The sequence below is a fragment of the Ursus maritimus genome, unplaced genomic scaffold, assembly GCF_017311325.1.
Source record: "Ursus maritimus isolate PB19 unplaced genomic scaffold, ASM1731132v1 scaffold_20, whole genome shotgun sequence".
In the NCBI taxonomy this organism is placed as follows: Eukaryota; Metazoa; Chordata; class Mammalia; order Carnivora; family Ursidae; genus Ursus; species Ursus maritimus.
In genome coordinates, this window is record NW_024424453.1 from 24,043,054 (window position 1) to 24,061,328 (window position 18,275).

At 41.6% G+C, this 18,275-nt stretch overlaps 1 protein-coding gene across 4 annotated transcripts in view; it reads left to right on the forward strand.

The window, feature by feature from the left end:
- PIK3CB (phosphatidylinositol-4,5-bisphosphate 3-kinase catalytic subunit beta) overlaps positions 1 to 18,275 on the forward strand; it is a 201,602-nt gene that overhangs the window by 17,953 nt on the left and 165,374 nt on the right. For 3 of the 4 annotated variants that reach the window (XM_040636756.1, XM_040636758.1, XM_040636759.1), the window contains exon 1: positions 399 to 621. The exons of the other annotated variant lie outside the window; for it this stretch is intronic. The gene's annotated coding sequence lies outside the window, so the exon portion shown is untranslated. Of the gene's footprint in view, positions 1 to 398; positions 622 to 18,275 lie in introns of those variants that run through there. 4 annotated transcript variants of the gene reach the window in all.

The window sequence follows — 18,275 nt, forward strand, 5'->3', positions numbered from 1 at the left end:
GAGGAGAAGGGGGGAAAAGCAAAAGGCTGTGCCCAATGAGTCTGTTTCAAGTTCCAGAAACGGAGAGAAGGCCAACAAGAAAACCTAGGAACAGAGGGGTGTCTCGGGAGGGGGCTACGAAAGCAGGGGCAGGCTGCTGAAGGCGGCCTGTTGGAGAATCCCGATCCCACGGTCCTTGGGAAGCCACGAAGAGGAGCCGGACGCGCTTCAGGCAGCGCCGGGCCCGGTAGGCAGCCCGAGAAGACGAGGCGACGGTGCGGCCTCTTCCCTTGCCTGGCCCGGCCAGTCCCGCAGGTCTGGCGGGGGCCGCTGTGGCCCCGGGGATTGGTCGGAGTGGCGCACGGGGCGGGGCGAAGGCTGCCGGGAGGCCGCCCAGGGAGGTGCGCGCGCGCGCGGGCACGGCGGCGGCGCGCGCGTGCTCCGTCGGTCGGTGCGGCGGCGGCGGCTGTGGTGGAGCGGGCCATGGCTGTGGGTGGCGGGCCGGTGTAACGCCGCGCGGGGCAGGCGGGAGGTGACCGTGAGAGGCGGGGATGGGGGCGCCGCAGCTGGATGGTCGCGGTGGCCTGGGCTGCTGACCGCGTACCCGGAGCCAGGAGTCGGCGGCGGCGGAGCACCGGGCAGGTGAGAGCGGGACCCGGATGCGGCGCAGCTGAGTGGCGGCGCGGTCGCGGCGGCGGGTGAGCTGCCCCCGCGCGGGCGGGCGGCGCGCTCTTGCCCGCCACAGCCTGCGGCGCCGCCGAGTTGTGTACCCGCTGCGCGCTTCCTGCCGGCGCGGAGGACACCCGTCCGCCGGCCTGCGGGGGCGCCTCGCTCTACTGCGGCCCTCCCCGGGCTCTCTTAGGTGAGAGGCGCTTCCCGGCCTCTCTGCGGCCGGGACACGACCGGGGGCCCCGGGCCGCTGGCGCCTTTGGTGGCGTTCCTGAGGGGCCCTCTGTGGAGAGGCGGCGCCCTCGCCCTCTGTCTCTCCTCAACCTGTGTGGACACCCCCAGGGCTCTCAGACCCTCAGGTGCCTTTTTGCGTAGAAGTGCATTTTAGGGGCGGAGATCCTGGACTGTTGGGGTGCGGGCGTGTTTTCAAATCCCAGCGCTTGTCTTGGGCCTTGGGCCCGAGTATCCTGATTTGTTAATGGGAATAATAATACGTACTTCACAGGGTTGTTTTGAGGCTAGTACAGGATGATGTGCATGACCGATCAGCCAGCGCTCGGTAAGTGGTAGGCTATTAGGAGCAACCCTGGCGCAGCATCTTTTCTTGTTAGCTATTGCTGATTCCTGGCTGCGGGTGTACATTTGGGGGCACATTTATTTCCGAACTGCTCTGGTGTTGGTAGCAGTAACCCTCCACTGGAGTTGCTTAATATTGGATCCTGTTCTCTTATAGGGACCAAAATAGAATCCTGTATTTCTCATGCAAGAATCTTGTAGTCTCTTTTTTGCTAAGGCTTGCTTTGGGATACCTGTCTCAGGCGCTGAGTGGGAATTGTAGTAAATAAGACCGAACGAATTTTAGGATTCGCCTCGGATGAAAGATGGTGGGACACATACACTGGAAGTGCTTTGCTGTTTAAATAATCTTAAGTGACACTTAACTGTCACTTGTTACATAGTATAAACACACGAGGAATCTGGAAACAGACTCCTTTTTCTGCATTGCTACATCCGAAGGGAGTGACAAGTGCTTTTGTAAACATCATTGTGGGCAGTGTTAGTGTCTGGTGAAGTCATCATAATTAAGTTAGATGAGTACTTATTTTGAAGCCCTGAATGGATGTTTGGAAATATGATTCCTAATAAAATCATCTTTAACGAGTCAGAATTCTCAGCAGTTCATTAATCATTTGGGGATTTTTATGCAACGCTGTTAAGATTTTTATGGTAAAAGCAGAACTGTTTAAATCATGATAATATAGCTTAGGAGAGAGTGGTCAGGATAAAGATCTTAGCTTCAGAAGGCAAGTGTGAAAACAAGTAAAAATCTTAAACTTTAAAAACTAAGTAGGGGCACCTGGGTGGCTCGGTTGAGCGTCCCACTCTTGATTTCCTCTCAGGTCATGGTCTCAAGCCTGGGGTCAGGCCCCCCTTTCGGGCTCTGCGCTCAGCACGGATTTTGCTGGTTCCTCTCCCTCTGCTGCTCCTCGTCTCTCTCTCTCTCTCTCTCAAATAACAGCTTAAAAAAAAAACCCACTGAAATTGTATTCACTAAAGCAAAAATGACTGCAAAAAACTCCTTGTTTTACACATCCCGATTCATTCTTTGATGAGGGTCTTCACCTTCTGGGTGTTTTTTAGAACATAGAAAATTGAGTTGGCTTTTAATTTATAGCCATTTTGTACTTCTCGCGTATGTTTCCTAGTTTCTTTAAGAGACTCATCCATAAAGGCTTTTTTGTTTTCTTTTTAAAATATATTATTTGTTTATTTATTTGAGAGAGAGAGAGAGAGACACTGATTGCTCACAGAAGCACAGGCAGGGGGAGTGGGAGCAGGAGAGGGAGAAGCTGGCTCTCCTGCTGAGTAGGGAGCCCAGTGCAGGGCTCCATCCCAGGACTAGTCAGGATCATGACCTGAGCCAAAGACAGAGGCTTAACCTACTGAGCCTCCCAGGCGCCCCTCATAAAGGCTTTTGATCCAACTTGTTTTTGAATGTGAACAAAATACATAGGAAAAAATTAAAATTAAGCCTTGTAAGTGACGTTGTTCCTAAATTGTGATCTTTCCTTGTCTAACTTCAGACTGCTAGCTGCTGTGAAAAGGCTAGGGGTCAGAAGTCAGATCTTGCTTCGTTCTAGGCCTGGACCTAGAGTGTCACTCAGTCTTTCTTGGGCCTCAGTGTTTTTATTTATAGAGTGTGAGTGGATGTGTGTCACAAGGTTTGGGAGGGTAGTGGTGGACTAGAGAATCACATCCTAATGCGTGGGGGTATAGCTCAGGGATAGAGCATTTGACTATAAAACATCCTGCTGCTTTAATGCTTCAAAGCCATTAGCTCTACTTTTTTTTTTTTTTTTTTTTGAAGTAATCTCTATGCCCTATGTGGGGTTTGAACTCATGAAGCTGAGATCAAGAGCTGCATGCTCTAGGGGTGCCTGGGTGGCTCAGCCGGTTAAGCATCTCCCTTCAGTCATGATCGCGGGGTCCTGGGATCGAGCCTCGCATGGGGCTCTCTGCTCAGCGGCAGTCGGCTTCTCTCCTGCCTCTGTGATATGTCTCGCTCTCACTCTCTCTCAAATAAATAAATAAAATCTTTTAAAAAAGTTGCATGCTCTACCAACTAAGCTAGCCCAGTGCCCCCATTCCCTCTACTTTTTTTTTCTTTAAAAAAACAAAAAAATTTTTTGATTGTAGTTGACACACAGTGTTACATTAGTTTCAGGTGTACAACATAATGATTGAACAAGTTTATATATTATGCTATGCTCACTACAAGTGTAGCTAACATCTGTCGCCATTCAGTTCTATTACAGTATCATTGACTATGTTCCTTGTGTTCCCTCTGCTTTTTTCTACTTGCACTCTCTTTGGGTGATCTCATGTCCACTGTCAATGCTGTTGACTGTCACATTTTTATCTTCAGTCTTGAACTTCAGATTTCTTTTACTGCTTGTATGGTATCTTCACTCCTGTCTGTAGGCATCTTAAATTGAACATGTTCAGAGTGGAGCTCTTGATTTCTCTACCTCAACCCATTCCTTCGTCAGAAGTCTCCATTTCATAAGAGCACCCTTCTGTCCCTAGTCTCCACTCTCAAGTGAAAAATACGATGGTCATCCTTAATTCATCCCCTTGCCTCACTGCTCCCCATCCCCACACACAGTCAGTTCTTCAGCAAACGCTGTCAATTTTACCTCCAAAATGCCTTTTTTTTTTTTGAGAGATTGATAGAGAACATTAGAGTGTGTGAGCCTGGGGAGGGACAGAGAGAGAGAGAGAGAATCTTAAGCAGGCTCCATGATCAGCGGGAGCTCCATGTGGGCTCTATCTCAGGACCTTGAGATCCTGACCTGAAATCAAGTGTTGGACCCTTAACTGACTGAGCCACCCAGACGCCCCCAAAATACATTTCAAGTATATATACTTCACTTTGTTTTTATTGCAACCACCCCAGTTCTTGTTGGACAGTAGCTTCCTAACTGGTGTCCTTGCCTCTGGTCTTGCTTTCCTATTTCAAACAGCTGTCAGAGTGATCTTTACTAACTTTCCTGCCTCAGTGGCTTTTCATTATACGAAGAAGTAAATCCACACTCTTTACATGTATTATCCACTGATTATCTTGCTTATTTTCTTATTTGTTTGTTTATAGTCTTTTTTCCTCCAGCATACTCTAAACTCTCTTGAGGGCGAGGTTCTTGTCTGTCTTCCCTATGGTTTTTTTTTTTTTTTTTTAACGTAGGCTCCACGCCCAGCAGTGCTGAAACTCAGGAGCCTGATATCAAGACCTGAGCTGAGATCAGGAGTCTCAGTCCCTTAACCGACTGAGTCACCCAAACCCCCCCCCCCCCCCCCNCCCCGTATTCTTGGTTACCAGATCAGTGTCTGGAACATTTAACTAATGTTGAATGAATGAATGCGTGAATGAAATAAGTCACAATCTTCTGATTCCAAGTACAGTTATGTACTGAACAAACTACCCTTTTTGGTCCCAGATTTGTGCAAATGAGGAAGTAATCAGAAGGCCTAGAGTTATTCTGTTAGGTATCCTTATTCTGTCAGTTTTGGTTTAGATGTGGTACCTCCTGAGAAGGCTAAGCATTTAGACATTAAGCTATTGATAGCAAATGTGAATTTTATTCATTGTGTCCTGGTTCATTAATAATTTTGTAAATAAAGAACCAAATAAGCTTAACAGGCTTGTTTCATTCTTTTGAAACATTAAATTTTGGCCTTGACTGGAGGGGATTGGCTCTAGAGTGTGGTAGTTTCATCCAGTATTACATACCAAATCCTATAGAGTAGCAATTTGGAATTTTTACAGAGAACAGGTGTTTTTATTTCAATTACAGTATTTTAAAAAAGATCTGAAGCCCCGCTCCTGCACGTGTGTGTGTTTGTATCCATCCTGTGAACCATTTGATTTGGAATTATTACATCTGGAGGATAGGTCCCTTATCATTTGATTTCTTTTTTTTTCTTTTTTTTTTAAGATTTATTTATTTATTTGAGACAGAGAGGGAGAGAGCGTGAGCATGCCTGGGGTCTGGAAGAGAGACAGAGGGCGAGAGAGAGGGAGAATCCCGAGCAGACTCCCTGCTCTGTGTGGAGCCCCACACAGGGCTTGATCCCACGGCCCTGAGATCGTGACCTGAGCCAAAATCAAGAGTCGGACGCTTAACTGACTGAGCCACCCAGGCACCCCTCTTTTTTTTTTTTTAAGATTTTATTTTAAGTACTTTCTGTTGGGGCATAAACTCACAACCCTGAGATCAGAAGTCGCATGCTCCTCCAACCGAGCCAGCCAGGTGCCCCTCATTTGATTTCTGTTAACTGCTCATTTGAGAACTTTGTCACGTTGTAGAAGGAGGGAAATAAACTTAGCATTTTTACCCCCATCTGAGACCTGAGTCTGTAGCCCTAAACACTTGGAGGTATGTGAACAAAGAAGGGTATGGAAAAGTTGGAGGTGTCCAATTCCATTTTCAGAGTAGAAATACTGGAAAAAAAAATGTTCGAGGAGAAAATACTAGACTAGAAGAATGATACTGACTGAACATTTAGTAGAAGAGCAGAAGAAAAGGAATGTCATCGATTTTTAGGCTTGCGTGGGACAACTTCTCTTATCACTCCTCTTCTCACTTCCCTTCCCAAATTTTGTCACTTGGATTTTTTCCCTCCGCTGCCTCTCCATTCCGTGATTGGTATAGGCTGTTTTTCTAAGGAGTGCCTATGAGCCTTCAGTAGTCCAATGTCTGCTAGAATGCTTTGTGAGAGGAAACTGTCCTTTTCTTGAAGAGGCCTTTTTCCTTACTCCCTGGATTTTCTAGCCATTGGGTCCAGCTTTCCCTTTAGAGTGGCTCCAGACTGGTGTATTTCCTTTTTAAGTTGTTGTTCTACCATATATTCCATGGTAGCTTTTATGTTATCTCCAGATTAAATAGTTCTGAGTCACAAGCTTCTAGTTGAGAGAGGGAAAATGAAAGGGATTAGATGTGTGCTTGGGTGTGTATAGTGTGTTTGCTCCAGTTGCTCTGATAATGCAGATCGTGTATCTGATTTAGACCTTTCTTTTTCAATAGACTTATTTTTTTAGATGACTAAAGAGATTTTGATAAAAAGACATTTCTAAAAGGGGGTGCCATTGAATTTAAAAAATTTTGTATACAGTAAAACTCAAAAGTTTTAAATTAGTTTTTAAAAAATTCCAGTACAGTTAATGTACAGTGTTATATTAGTTTTGGGTGTACAATATAAAGTATTCAACAATTCTATACATTGCTCTGTGTTCATCTTGGTAAGTTAGTTTACTCTTTTTTTTTTTTTTTTTAGTTCGTTTACTCTTTAATCCCCTTCACCTATTTCACCCATCCCCAACCCCCTCCCCTCTGATAACCATCAGTTTGGTCTCCATAGTTAAAAATCTGTTTCTTGGTTTGTCAAAACTCAATTTCTTTCATGTATAGTCCTGAGTTTTAACACGTGCATAGATTTTTGTAATTACAACCACCGCTAACAGTATACAGAACAATTCCAACACCCCAGAGAATTCCCTTGTGTTACCCCTTTGTGGTCCCCTCCTTCCCCATTTTTAACACTTGGGGTTATTTGTTTTTTGTTTTATTTATTTATTTATTTATTTAAAAAAAGATTTTATTTATTCATTTGTCAGAGAGAGAGGGTGCACAAACAGGGAGAGCAGCAGACAGAGGGAGAAGCAGGCTCTCTGCTGAGCAAGGAGCCAATGCGGGACTCCATCCCAGGACGCTGGGATCATGACCTGAGTCAAAGGCAGACTCTTAACCGACTGAGCCACCCAGGTGTCCTGGGGTTATTTGTGTTTTAAAGAGAAAATTTTTCATGGCTAGAATATGTTAGAACTGGAATGAGTGGATAACTGATCACCCTAATTGTTGGTTTTCTTCTGGAAATATAAATTGGTTAATTCCAGTCTTCAACATGCAATAAAGTAATTATCTTTGTAGGTAGAGGAATGTTTATAAAGGCTTTAAATTAAAAAAAAATTATTGTATAACTGCTGGAACCTGTAAAGGGAGACTAATCCCATAATGTCAGGTTATAATAGAGACCATCTAACAAAGAATTTGGGGGCTATGTCTGTGATAAAATCATAATGGGTGGCATCACATAGCCACTTCAGGGTTAGCTAAAGATTAATTTTGCCAAGGATTATGTTATAAACCCTCAGTTTTTCTCCCTAGTTCTCTCTAGCATTGTCACTTTCTGCTAACCTATCTATTTTTTCCCAGCACTTAAAAGTTGTTTTAGCTATTCAACTCTCCTAGGGATTGAGGGGAGGATATGCTATCTGTATAACTGAGGTATATTGCTAATGTAGCTTTCAGTCATCTTACTACATTAGTTCCAGCCTAAAGCAGTTAATAATCTAAAAACTCCATCATTTCCGTACAAAATTCACAAATTCTTACTCTTGAGTCCTGGCTCCAGGATCTGTTTTCCCCCCACCTCTTTACCAAGAATGTATACCTCCTTATTTCCTGCATATTGAAAGCAGCTCACTTGAGGTTATTATCAGTTGACCCTTTAACTGGTGTTTTTACTGCTGAAAGAAAGAATGTTAATCTGGATAGTCCCTTATACTGTGGTATTGCTAGAGCCAGGTGTGCAGCTCACAGTCCTCTAGTGCAAACTTGGGAAGAACTGCTGGACTTGTCCCTGACTCTAGGTTGTCCTCCCGAGGTGCTCTAGTCACTTGGGAGACCACCAGTCAAATGCTCATTTGCCTTCAAGGGAAATGGGATCCTGATTATCCGCGCCTTCAGGAGGAGGATTATGTGGATTAAAAGAAATCCATGAGTAATCCAGAAGCTTTATTTAAACTGCAGTTTAACCACATTCCTGATCATAGTTTTTCCTTGCATTTCTAATAATTTATAATATTTACTGATTTCATATCTATCTCCTTCTACCATTTAGAAGTATTGGCAGTTGAGAAGTAAGGAAAGCATGGAAGGGGTCAAAGGAGCTAGATAATGAACAGCCATTGCCCTACATAATTTGGTGTTGACTGGGTGGTTTAACCACAATGCTTACTAGACCCTGAAGACCTGAATTCCATGAATTCCTTACCTGCTGAGCCACTGGAAGAAATTTGAGGTGACTGTCAGCAAGAGGTCAAACTCCATTTTGAGATATTTGCACTTTCCTAGTTTAAATGATTGAGCTTTCATGATTTAAATAATAAGTATTTCAGATCACCAGAATTACAAGTTTAATGCAGTTTGAAGTTTTCCTTAATGTTTATTTAATAATTTAAGCTACCGACAATTTTCTTTTTTTTTTAAGATTATTTATTTATTTATTTGACAGAGAGACAGCCAGCGAGAGAGGGAACACAAGCAGGGGGAGTGGGAGAGGAAGAAGCAGGCTCCCAGGAGAGGAGCCTGACGTGGGGCTCGATCCCGGAATTCCGGGATCACGCCCTGAGCCGAAGGCAGATGCTTAGCGACTGCGCCACCCAGGCGCCCCTGTTGTGGAATAATTTTACCACATAAATGGGCAAAGTTAAAAAAACAAAAAAGATATGGTCATGGTATGTGTAGAATCCTACCATTACTAGTTTTTATTTATTTATTTATTTATTTATTTATTATTTTTATTTTTAAAGGATTTTTTATTTATTTGACAGAGAGAGAGATTGCGTGCATGTTGGAGCGCACAAGCAGGGGGAGTGGCGGGCAGAGGGAGCGGGAGAAGCAGAAGCAGGCTCCTTGTGGTTATAAATGCAGTATTTCTGAAAGGATACCCAACAAACTGGTATATGTTGGTTGCCTCTGGGGAGAGGAACCTGGGTTACTGAGGACATGAATGGTAGTGATACTTTATTGTATGTCCTTGTGGTTTTAAATTTCTTTTGTGCTTTCCCCCCCTTTTGTACTTTTTAAAAAATTCTAGTTGACACACAGCCTTACATGTTTTTGAATTTTGTATAACATAACATATTCATCACAAAGGGTGAATACATATATTTATAAAGTAGAGAAATTCAACTAGTGTGAAGATTAAAAAGATAACCTTCTATAAGGCATTATAAAATTAAACAAAATGGACACTAATCATAATGTTTAGTTTAAGTATTGTTAAGACTCTAAAATATTGTATTTATTCTGTTTTCTACATTGGAATTATATAGTGTTACACCTGTACTGCAGTTACTGCATAGGTGGATAAATGGAGGCCAGTATTCACATGCATTTCATCATGGGTTGAAAACTACACCTCCACCACCTCCCCCCTACTGGAAGTTTTTACATTGTAGAAATAGCTCTGAGTTTAGCATCAAAAACAAAACAAAACAATGGGTTATCTTAGCTTTAACATTTACCAGTCACTATATGATTTTGAGCAAGGAATTGAACACTGGAAGTGAAGTAATATTAGTTGAGCACCTGCTTTAGGTACAACCCTGTGGTAGGCATATAAATAATGATAGCCAAAATTACAGACACACACAGTCTACATACTTTTCTGCACAGTGCTTCTTTGACAGTTTTATAAATTTGTAATTAAGGACCAATTTTGAAGAAGTGCTTGTAAAATTTGCAGGTGACACAACTGGGAATCATAGTTGAGATTACTTCTGTATGTTGAATAATGGGATCTAAGTTCTAAAAGTGTTCAAAAGGCCAGACTAAAACTATAAAATGAAATTTAACACTTATTTTTATTTTTTTATTTTTATTTTTTTAAAGATTTTATTTATTTATTTGACAGAGAGAGAGACACAGCCAGGGAGAGAGGAAACACAAGCAGGGGGAGTGGGAGAGAAAGAAGCAGGCTCTCAGCGGAGGAACCCGATGTAGGGCTTGATCCCAGACCGCCGGGATCATGCCCTGAGCCAAAGGCAGACACTTAACCACTGCACCACCCAGGCGCCCCTACCACTTACTTTTAAAAAAGATTCTTTTTTATTTGAGAGAGAGAGAGTGCACATGAGTGGGGGGAAGGGCAGAGGGAGAGGAAGAAATACACTCCCCACAGAGCAGGGAGCCAAATCTCAGGACCCTGAGATCATGACCCAAGCGAAAGGCAGATGCTTAACTGAGCCACCAAGGTGCCCCAACGGTCTTTTTTTTTTTCTTTATTTGATTTATTTTTAAGTACTCTCTACACCCAGTGTCGGACTTGAGCTCACAACCCCGAAGTCAAGAGTAACATGCTCTACCAACTGAGCCAGCCAGGTGCCTTAAAAGTTAACACTCCTAACTTTTTTTTTTTTTTTTGAGAGAGAGGAGCGAGAGAGAAAGTGCGCACACATGTGTCCGCATTTTGAGTGGCGGGGGAGGGGCAGAGGGAGAGGAGGGGAGAGAATCTTAAGCAGGCTCTACACCCAGTGCAGAGCCCAGTGCAGGGCTTGATCTCATGATCCTGAGATCATGACCTGAGCTGAAACCAAGAGTCAGACAGATGCTCAACTGACTGTGCCACCCAGGTGCCCTCTCTGCCCATTTTTAAATTGGATTGTTTGTTTTTTGGTGTTGAGTTGTGGAAGGTCTTTATATGTTTTCTTTTTTAAAATTTTTACTAATTTTTTATTTTTTAAAGTAAGGTCTGTGCCCAATATGGGGCTTGAACTCATGACCTGAGATCAGGAATCACTGCTTCACGGACTGAGCCAGCCAGTGCCCAATGTTCTTTATATATATTGGAGGTTAACCCCTTATCAGATACATAATTTGCAGGTGTCTTTCCCACTCATTATGTTGCTTTTTTGTTTAGTTGATGGTTTCATTTGCTGCGCAAAAACTTTTTAGTTTGATGTAGGTCCTAGTTGTTTATTTTGCTTTTGTCTCCCTTGCCTGGGGAGACAGATCAGAAAAACACTTCCAATGTCGATGTCCAAGAGATTACTGCTTATGTTTAGTTTTATGGTTTCAGGTCTCACATTTACATCTTTAATCCATTTTGAATTTGTTTTTGTGTATGATGTAAGAAAGTGGGTTGGTTTCACTTTTTGTATAGCTATCCAGTTTTTGAACAGGCTGTCTTTCCCCTAGTGTATATTTTTGTGTTCTTTGTTGTACATTAATTGACCATATAGGTGTGGGTTTATTTGTGGGCTTTCTGGTCTATTCCATTGATCTATAGGTATGTTTTTGTGCCAGTACCATGTTGTTTTGATTACTATAGCTTTGTAGTATAGTTTGATGTCTGGGATTTTGATACCTCCAGCTTTATTCTTTCTCAAGATTGCCTTGGCTATTTGGGTTCTCTTGTGGTTCTCTGCAAATACTAGGGTTATTGTTCATGTTCTGCGAGAAATACTATTGGTATTTTGATGGGATCACATTGACTCTGTAGATTCCTGTGGGTAGTATGGGTAGTATGGACATTTTAACAATATTCTTCTGGTCTGTGAGCAGGTGTATCTTTCCATTTATTTGTGTCATCTGATTTCTTTTTCAGTGTCTTATAGTTTTGAGAGTATAGGTCTTTTCATCTCTTTGATTAAGTTTATTCCTATTTTATTCTTTTTCATGTACTTGTAAATGGGATTGTTTTCTTAATTTTCCTTTCTGCTATTTTTAAAAAGGTTTTATTTGTCAGAAAGTGCACAAGCAGGGGGAGCGGCAGGCAGAGGGAGAAGCAGTCTCCTCACTGAGAAAGGAGCCCGATGTGATGCAGGACCACGACCCTGATCTGAAGGCAGATGCTTAACCGACTGAGCCACCCACTGAGCCACCCACGTGTCCCTCCTTTCTGCTCTTTTGTTGCTCGTGTATAGAAATGCAACAGATTTTCATATCTTGATTTTGTATCTTGCAACTTTACTGAATTTATCAGTTTTAATAGTTTTTTTGGTGGAGTCTTTATGGTTTTCTATATGTCCTATCTTGTCATCTGCAAATAGTGACAGTTTTCCTTCTTCCTTACCAGTTTGGATGCCTTTTATTTCTTTTTGTTGTCTGATTGCTGTGGCTAGAAGTTCCAGTACTATGTTGAATAAAAGTGGTGAGTTTTTCTCAATTTTGGGGGGAACAGCTTTGTTGATTTTATTTATATGCATATATATATATATATATATAGTTACATACCATACAATTCATCCATTGAAAATGAACAGTTCAGTGGTTTTTTTTGTATATTCCTATACCAATTTAAAAAGAAATCAATTTTAGAAAATTTTTTATCCCTACAAAAAATTAACCTTTTAGCTATCATTGTTCAGTCCCATCCATGTCCCCAGCCCTAACCAATGACTGATCTACTTTATTTTCCTATTCTGGACATTTCATATAAATGGAACCATATAATATGAAGTCTTTTGTGATGGGCTTCTTTTACTTAGCATAATATTTTGAAGGTTCATGTATATTGTAGCAGGTATCATTACTTTCTTTTTGCTGAATAATTCTGTTTTCTTTTTAAAATCCATTACTAAATGTGTTTTGCTAAGTATTAGGGTTGTTAATTAGGAGATGGTCCGTGACCTAGGCTTTCCTTTTGTATATCATCCTTTTGTATATCATCTGGTTGTTAACATTTTGCTACATATTTATTGAACTGTAGAAGTATTGGCAGAGAGAGGGAAATGGTGTAAATTTTAAAGCGAGTTTAGCTGTTAGTATCAGTGGCAAGAATTTTAAAAGGAGTTTGAAATTATGGGATAAATTAAGGGAAATTTGGAAATTAGTCCTAGATTTTACTTTTTATGGTTTTTCTTAATCCCTATTGTATCTTACATTCATTTGAACTAATACTGTGTATTATTTCTACACTTGAACTTAAATTAAGGAGAAAGGTAATCAGATGTAGAATTGGAGTGTTGGAGAAGAGATGGTTTCATATTCAGAGCACTTCTATCCTGAAACCCAGCCCAGACTAGTCTCCCACAGTTTCACAGAACACCTTGAGTTGCCTTACTTTAATCTCGGGTATTTTGCCGTGTGTATGTTTTAAAGAGTGATTTCTCAGTTAATCTATGAGGTTTAAAAGAACATTAAACTTTTATGTATTGTCTTTTAGAAAGAGGTTGGTTCCTGAAGTGTTCTGTTTGTTTTTTGGCTCCAATCAACTTTTTTTTTTTTTGATTGTTTAGATTGGATTTGGATTGTTTTCAGTTTTGGGCTGTTATGAATAAAGCAAGTATGAAGATTTATTTTTTGTGTGAACAGAAATTTTCCTTTCTCTGGTAAATGCCTAAGAGTGCAATTGCTGCATTGTCTGCTAATTACATGTTTAGTTTTATAAGAAACTGCCACAGTCCCTTTTATCATACAAGGAGTCACAGAGAAGCCTTATATAAACAGAAGCTAGCTGCAGTATGTAAACAAATCCTAACTGAGCTGCTGTTCTGGTTGAAGTAAGCTTGGGAGTTCCACCTGCTTGATCACTGCCTAGTGACTGTGCCAGCCTGTGTGCAGTCTTCACCCAGACTGGAACTGAGGGCCAAACAGGTGAAGTGACATTAATTTTTTTTTTTTTTGGCGGGCAGCAAAGCAGAGTTTACTGAGTGATAGTAAAGTTTATTGAGGGATAGTACCAAGCTCCCGAGGGGGTTGCCTGACATTAAAAAATTTTTGGAAAAGGGGTACCTGGCTGGCTTAGTTGGAAAGCATGCAACTCTTGATCTCAGAGTCATGAGTTCCAGCCCTACGTTGGGTGTAGAGATTACCTAAGTAAAAACTTAAAAAACAATATTTAGGAGTGATTTTAGGCTTATTACTGGCAAAGCTGTTACTGACACTCAGGTTTCTTGATTACTAGTTTTTTGTTGTTTTTATAAATTAGGCTAGTCTTTCATATGTATGTTTTAAATGGTCAAATAGTCCTCCAAGGTTTGTTACGAAAAATAATAGTAGTATGCTGTTCTACTCCTTTCTAATATAATTGTACCAGAGCATTTACCATTGGCATATACATTATTTTGTACTAAATTATGTTCCTTTTTTTCTCCTTTATAATATAGTTAGGACTCTATGTAATATGTACCTACATGTAATTATTTAAAATTAATGTTTTGTTTGTGTTGTCTATAAATTTTATTTCAGTGGGTAAAGGGGTTGTTACGAAATACTTCTTATTTTAAAAAAGGGACCATTGGGTCTGACATGACTGAGCACCTCTAGAATAGGTGGGATTTGGTGGTACAGTGCATGGGAAAACTCTTTGGTCTGAAGGTGGCTGGCATCTTGGAGAAACTGAAAGGAGGCTATATATAGTTTGAGAGGAGAGAGTGAGTGGGGCAGATGTGTAGAATGGGTTCCAATAGGGAGGGAGGGGCCATGTGGTTCCTTGTAGGAAGAAGCTTGGAGAGCTGTTTGACTAGAACTAAAGCTGAGGAGTTTCGAGGTATGAATTGCTTGACCAAGTGCAGTTTATAGCTGAAGTGGGCTTAAAGATCATATAACTTAACCATTCCACTTTGTAAGTCAGAAAATGGAAGTTAAGGGAATTTTCCCAAGGTTAGACAAATAATGGTTGAGCTAGAGCTATAACTTGACCTTGCTAGTTCATTGATTCACTGGACTGCCAGGCAGAGGGATTACATTTTTTTAAAATTTTATTTTTAAGTAATCTCCACATACAGCGTTGGACTTGAACTCACAACTCCAGGATCAAGAGTCCCATGTTCCACCAACTGAGCTAGCCAGGTGCCCCATGGAGATTACATTTTAGATAGTTGGAAGCATTTCAGGGTCCACCAAGAGAATTCTAGGATGGAGGTGGCTGGATGACTGTGTGCGGGCTGGAGGCAGTGGATATTGGGAAGCCACAGAGTCAGCCTCCCCATCCCCCTGATTTTATCCTTTGGTCAAACTGAATATGCTTTTACTTTTTACTTCCTATACATTCTGGCTTCAAATACTTTATAAGTAATGAGTTTTACCTATAAGTTGCCCCAGCATCAGGTTTGAATTGGGCCACCAGTTTACTAGAATCTTCATTTTATCTTCATGCTTTAACTTTTTAACCTGGTTATGTATTTTGGTTCAGAAGACTTATGGTTGCCTGCAAAGATAGGTTCATGCTCTGTCTGTAGCAGAGCTCATCTCCAGCAACATACTTTGATGACTGTACTTTTTTTTTTTTTTTAAAGATTTTATTTGTTTATTTGACAGAGACAGCCAGCGAGAGAGGGAACACAAGCAGGGGGAGTGGGAGAGGAAGAAGCAGGCTCATAGCGGAGGAGCCTGATGTGGGGCTCGATCCCATAATGCTGGGATCATGGCCTGAGCCAGAGGCAGACACTTAACGACTGTGCCACCCAGGTGCCCCCCCCCCCTTTTTAAGTAGGCTCCATGCCCAGCATGCAGCCCAGTGTGGGGCTTGAATTCAGGACCCTGAGATCAAGACCTGAGCTGAGATCAAGAGTTGGATGCCTAACCAACCAAGCCACCCACATGCTCCTGATGACTGTACTTTTAAGTGAAACTGAAAATAAGGAAATAGGAGCTCTGTAGTTTAGATCTTGTTTGGAAGATTACTTTTAAAAGGAGTTTATGTGTACTTAATTCTCTAGTATTAGACATTGATTGGTCCTATGCTGGTGCATTATCTGCTTACTCAGGTAAGGTAATTAAACTCTCAAGAGTCCCTGGTACCATTTGGTGAATCACAATGAGGGCAGGTCCCATTGTTTCTAGTAAGTAAATAACAATCTCTAAGGAGACAACCACCTTCTGTTTTTTAACTATTTTATTTAAATATATATTTATTTTTAATAGCTGGTTCATGCATATCATTTAAAATTAAAAGTGGAGGGGCACCTGGGTGGCTCAGTTGGTTAAGCGTCTGACTCTTGGTTTTGGCTCAGGTCATGATCTTAGGGTCCTGAGATTGCACCCTGAGTCAGGTTCCGAGCTCAATGAAGAGTCTGCTTAGGATTCTGTTCCTTTCCTTCTCCCTCCCCCTCTGCCCCTCCCCCCACTCGCATCAGGGGGTGCTCACTTTCCCTCTCTCAAATAATAAAATCTAAAAAAAATTAAAAATGGATACAGTGAAATATAAATCTACTTTTTTTTATTTTTTAAAAGATTTTATTTATTCATTTGACACAGAGAGAAGGAGCACACAAGTAGGGCGGATGGGCAGAGGGAGAGGGAGAAGCAGGCTCCCCACTGAATAGGGGGCCCAATGTGGGTCTCCATCCCAGGACTCTGGGATCATGACCTGAGTGGACGGCAGACGCTTAACTGACTGAGCTACCCAGGTGCCCCTAAATCTCCTACTTACTTCTGTCAGCTGCCCAATTCTCTCTCAGGACGTAATTATTCTTTTAAGTTTTTGGGGGGTGTTATTCCCTAGATAGCCAATGTATTTATTAATATATACACACCCCAAACCTCCACTCTCACAAAAGGTAGCATAGCATACTCATTGTTCTTTGTGTCTTCTTTGCCACTTATTTGATATTGTGTATCTGTAGATATAGAACTTTTATTCCTTTTCATGGCTTCTTAAGCATTCTGTTGTATCAGTGTAATATCGTTTTTCTTTATTTGTATATGAATGTACATTTAAATTCTATCTAATCTTTCAGTATAGTTTTGACTAGTTTTATTTTATTATTTAATTTTAATTTCTTCTTAAAGGGGGGTTGCAGACGTGGGGGGAGAGAGAGAAGGAGACTGTTAAGCAGGCTCGATGGCCAGTGCATGAGCCCAGTGTGGGCTCAGTCTCACGACCCCGGGATCACAACCTAAGCCTCAATCAAGTGTCAGACACCCTACTGACTGAACTACCAAGGTGCCCCTTTTGACTAGTTTTAAAGTGGCCAGGTTTGATATCAACCCGTGTAGAGTATGTGTGGAGACAAAGAGAAAAGGCTATGATCCTGATTGAGCCAAGGAAGGAAGATGAGCAGGAGAAAATCTAGGGAAAGATAGAAGAATGAAGGGAAGGAAAAAAGTTAAGGATAGAGAAAAAAAGGATAGGAATGAAATGCCCTGGGTCTTCCCCAGGCAATACTGAAACCCAGGCCCCAACATTTCTTTTTTTTTTTTTTTTTTTAAGATTTTATTTATTCGACAGAGAGAGAGATAGCCAGCAAGATAGGGAACACAAGCAGGGGGAGTGGGAGAGGAAGAAGCAGGCTCCTAGCGGAAGAGCCTGATGTGGGGCTCGATCCCACAATGCCCGGATCACGCCCTGAGCCGAAGGCAGACGCTTAACCGCTGTGCCACCCAGGCGCCCCAGGCCCCAACATTTCTGTTACCGTCTTAGAACTAGACTGAGTTATTAGCCATGTGATCTTAGGCAACAATTGGTGTTGAAACTTGGATGGGACAAAATCTAGATTGTAGGCAGTAAGGGAGCTAGTAGGGAGAGACAAGTTCGAGGTGATGTTGGCTGTTAAGGAAGGAAAAGAAAAAGGGTAGGAGGAGGGAAGGGAGGGACAAGTAAGGTGTGTATGTTTTTGAAGTCAGAAAGATCTAATTGGTATGAGGGGATTGAAAATGCTAGCAAGTTAGATAAGTACAGGAATTAGACACCTCAGATGCTGGATTTAGTTTTTATTTTTTAGTTATTGATTTTTGAACAGGTAATAAATACACTTCTGTGATTTGAAAATTCAGAAGGGAACAGAGCATACAATGAAAAGTCTCTCTTCTATCTGTTGTCTAGCCCTGCAGTTTTCATTCCCTGAGGCAACCAGTGGTTGCAAATGCATTTTTCCTGAGTGCTTATGTATACAAATACATATCTGTGTATATATTCCCTTCCTTTTTTTTTTTTTTTTTGACAAAAATGAGAGCAGACTCCAAACTTTGTTCTGCACATTGCTGTTTGTTTGTTTGTTTGTTTTCCATTTAACGTGTCTTGGAGATCTTTCCAGATTTTTTATTGTGATCTTTCCAAATTTTTAAAGACTTTTTAAAAAAAGATTATTTACTTATTTTAGAGAGAGGGAGGGAGATAGAATGTCCATGTGCAGGGTGGGGGAGGGGCAGAGGGAGAGGAAAAAGAGAATCCCAAGCCAGCTCTGTGCTGAGCACAGAGCCTCATGCGGGCTCGATCTCATCACCCTGAGATCTTGACCTGAACTGAAACCAAGAGTTGGACGCTTAACCAGCTGAGCCACCCAGGTGCTCCAGGACTTTTATTTATTTTTTGTTTTGTTTTGTTTTGTTGTAGTTGCAAGC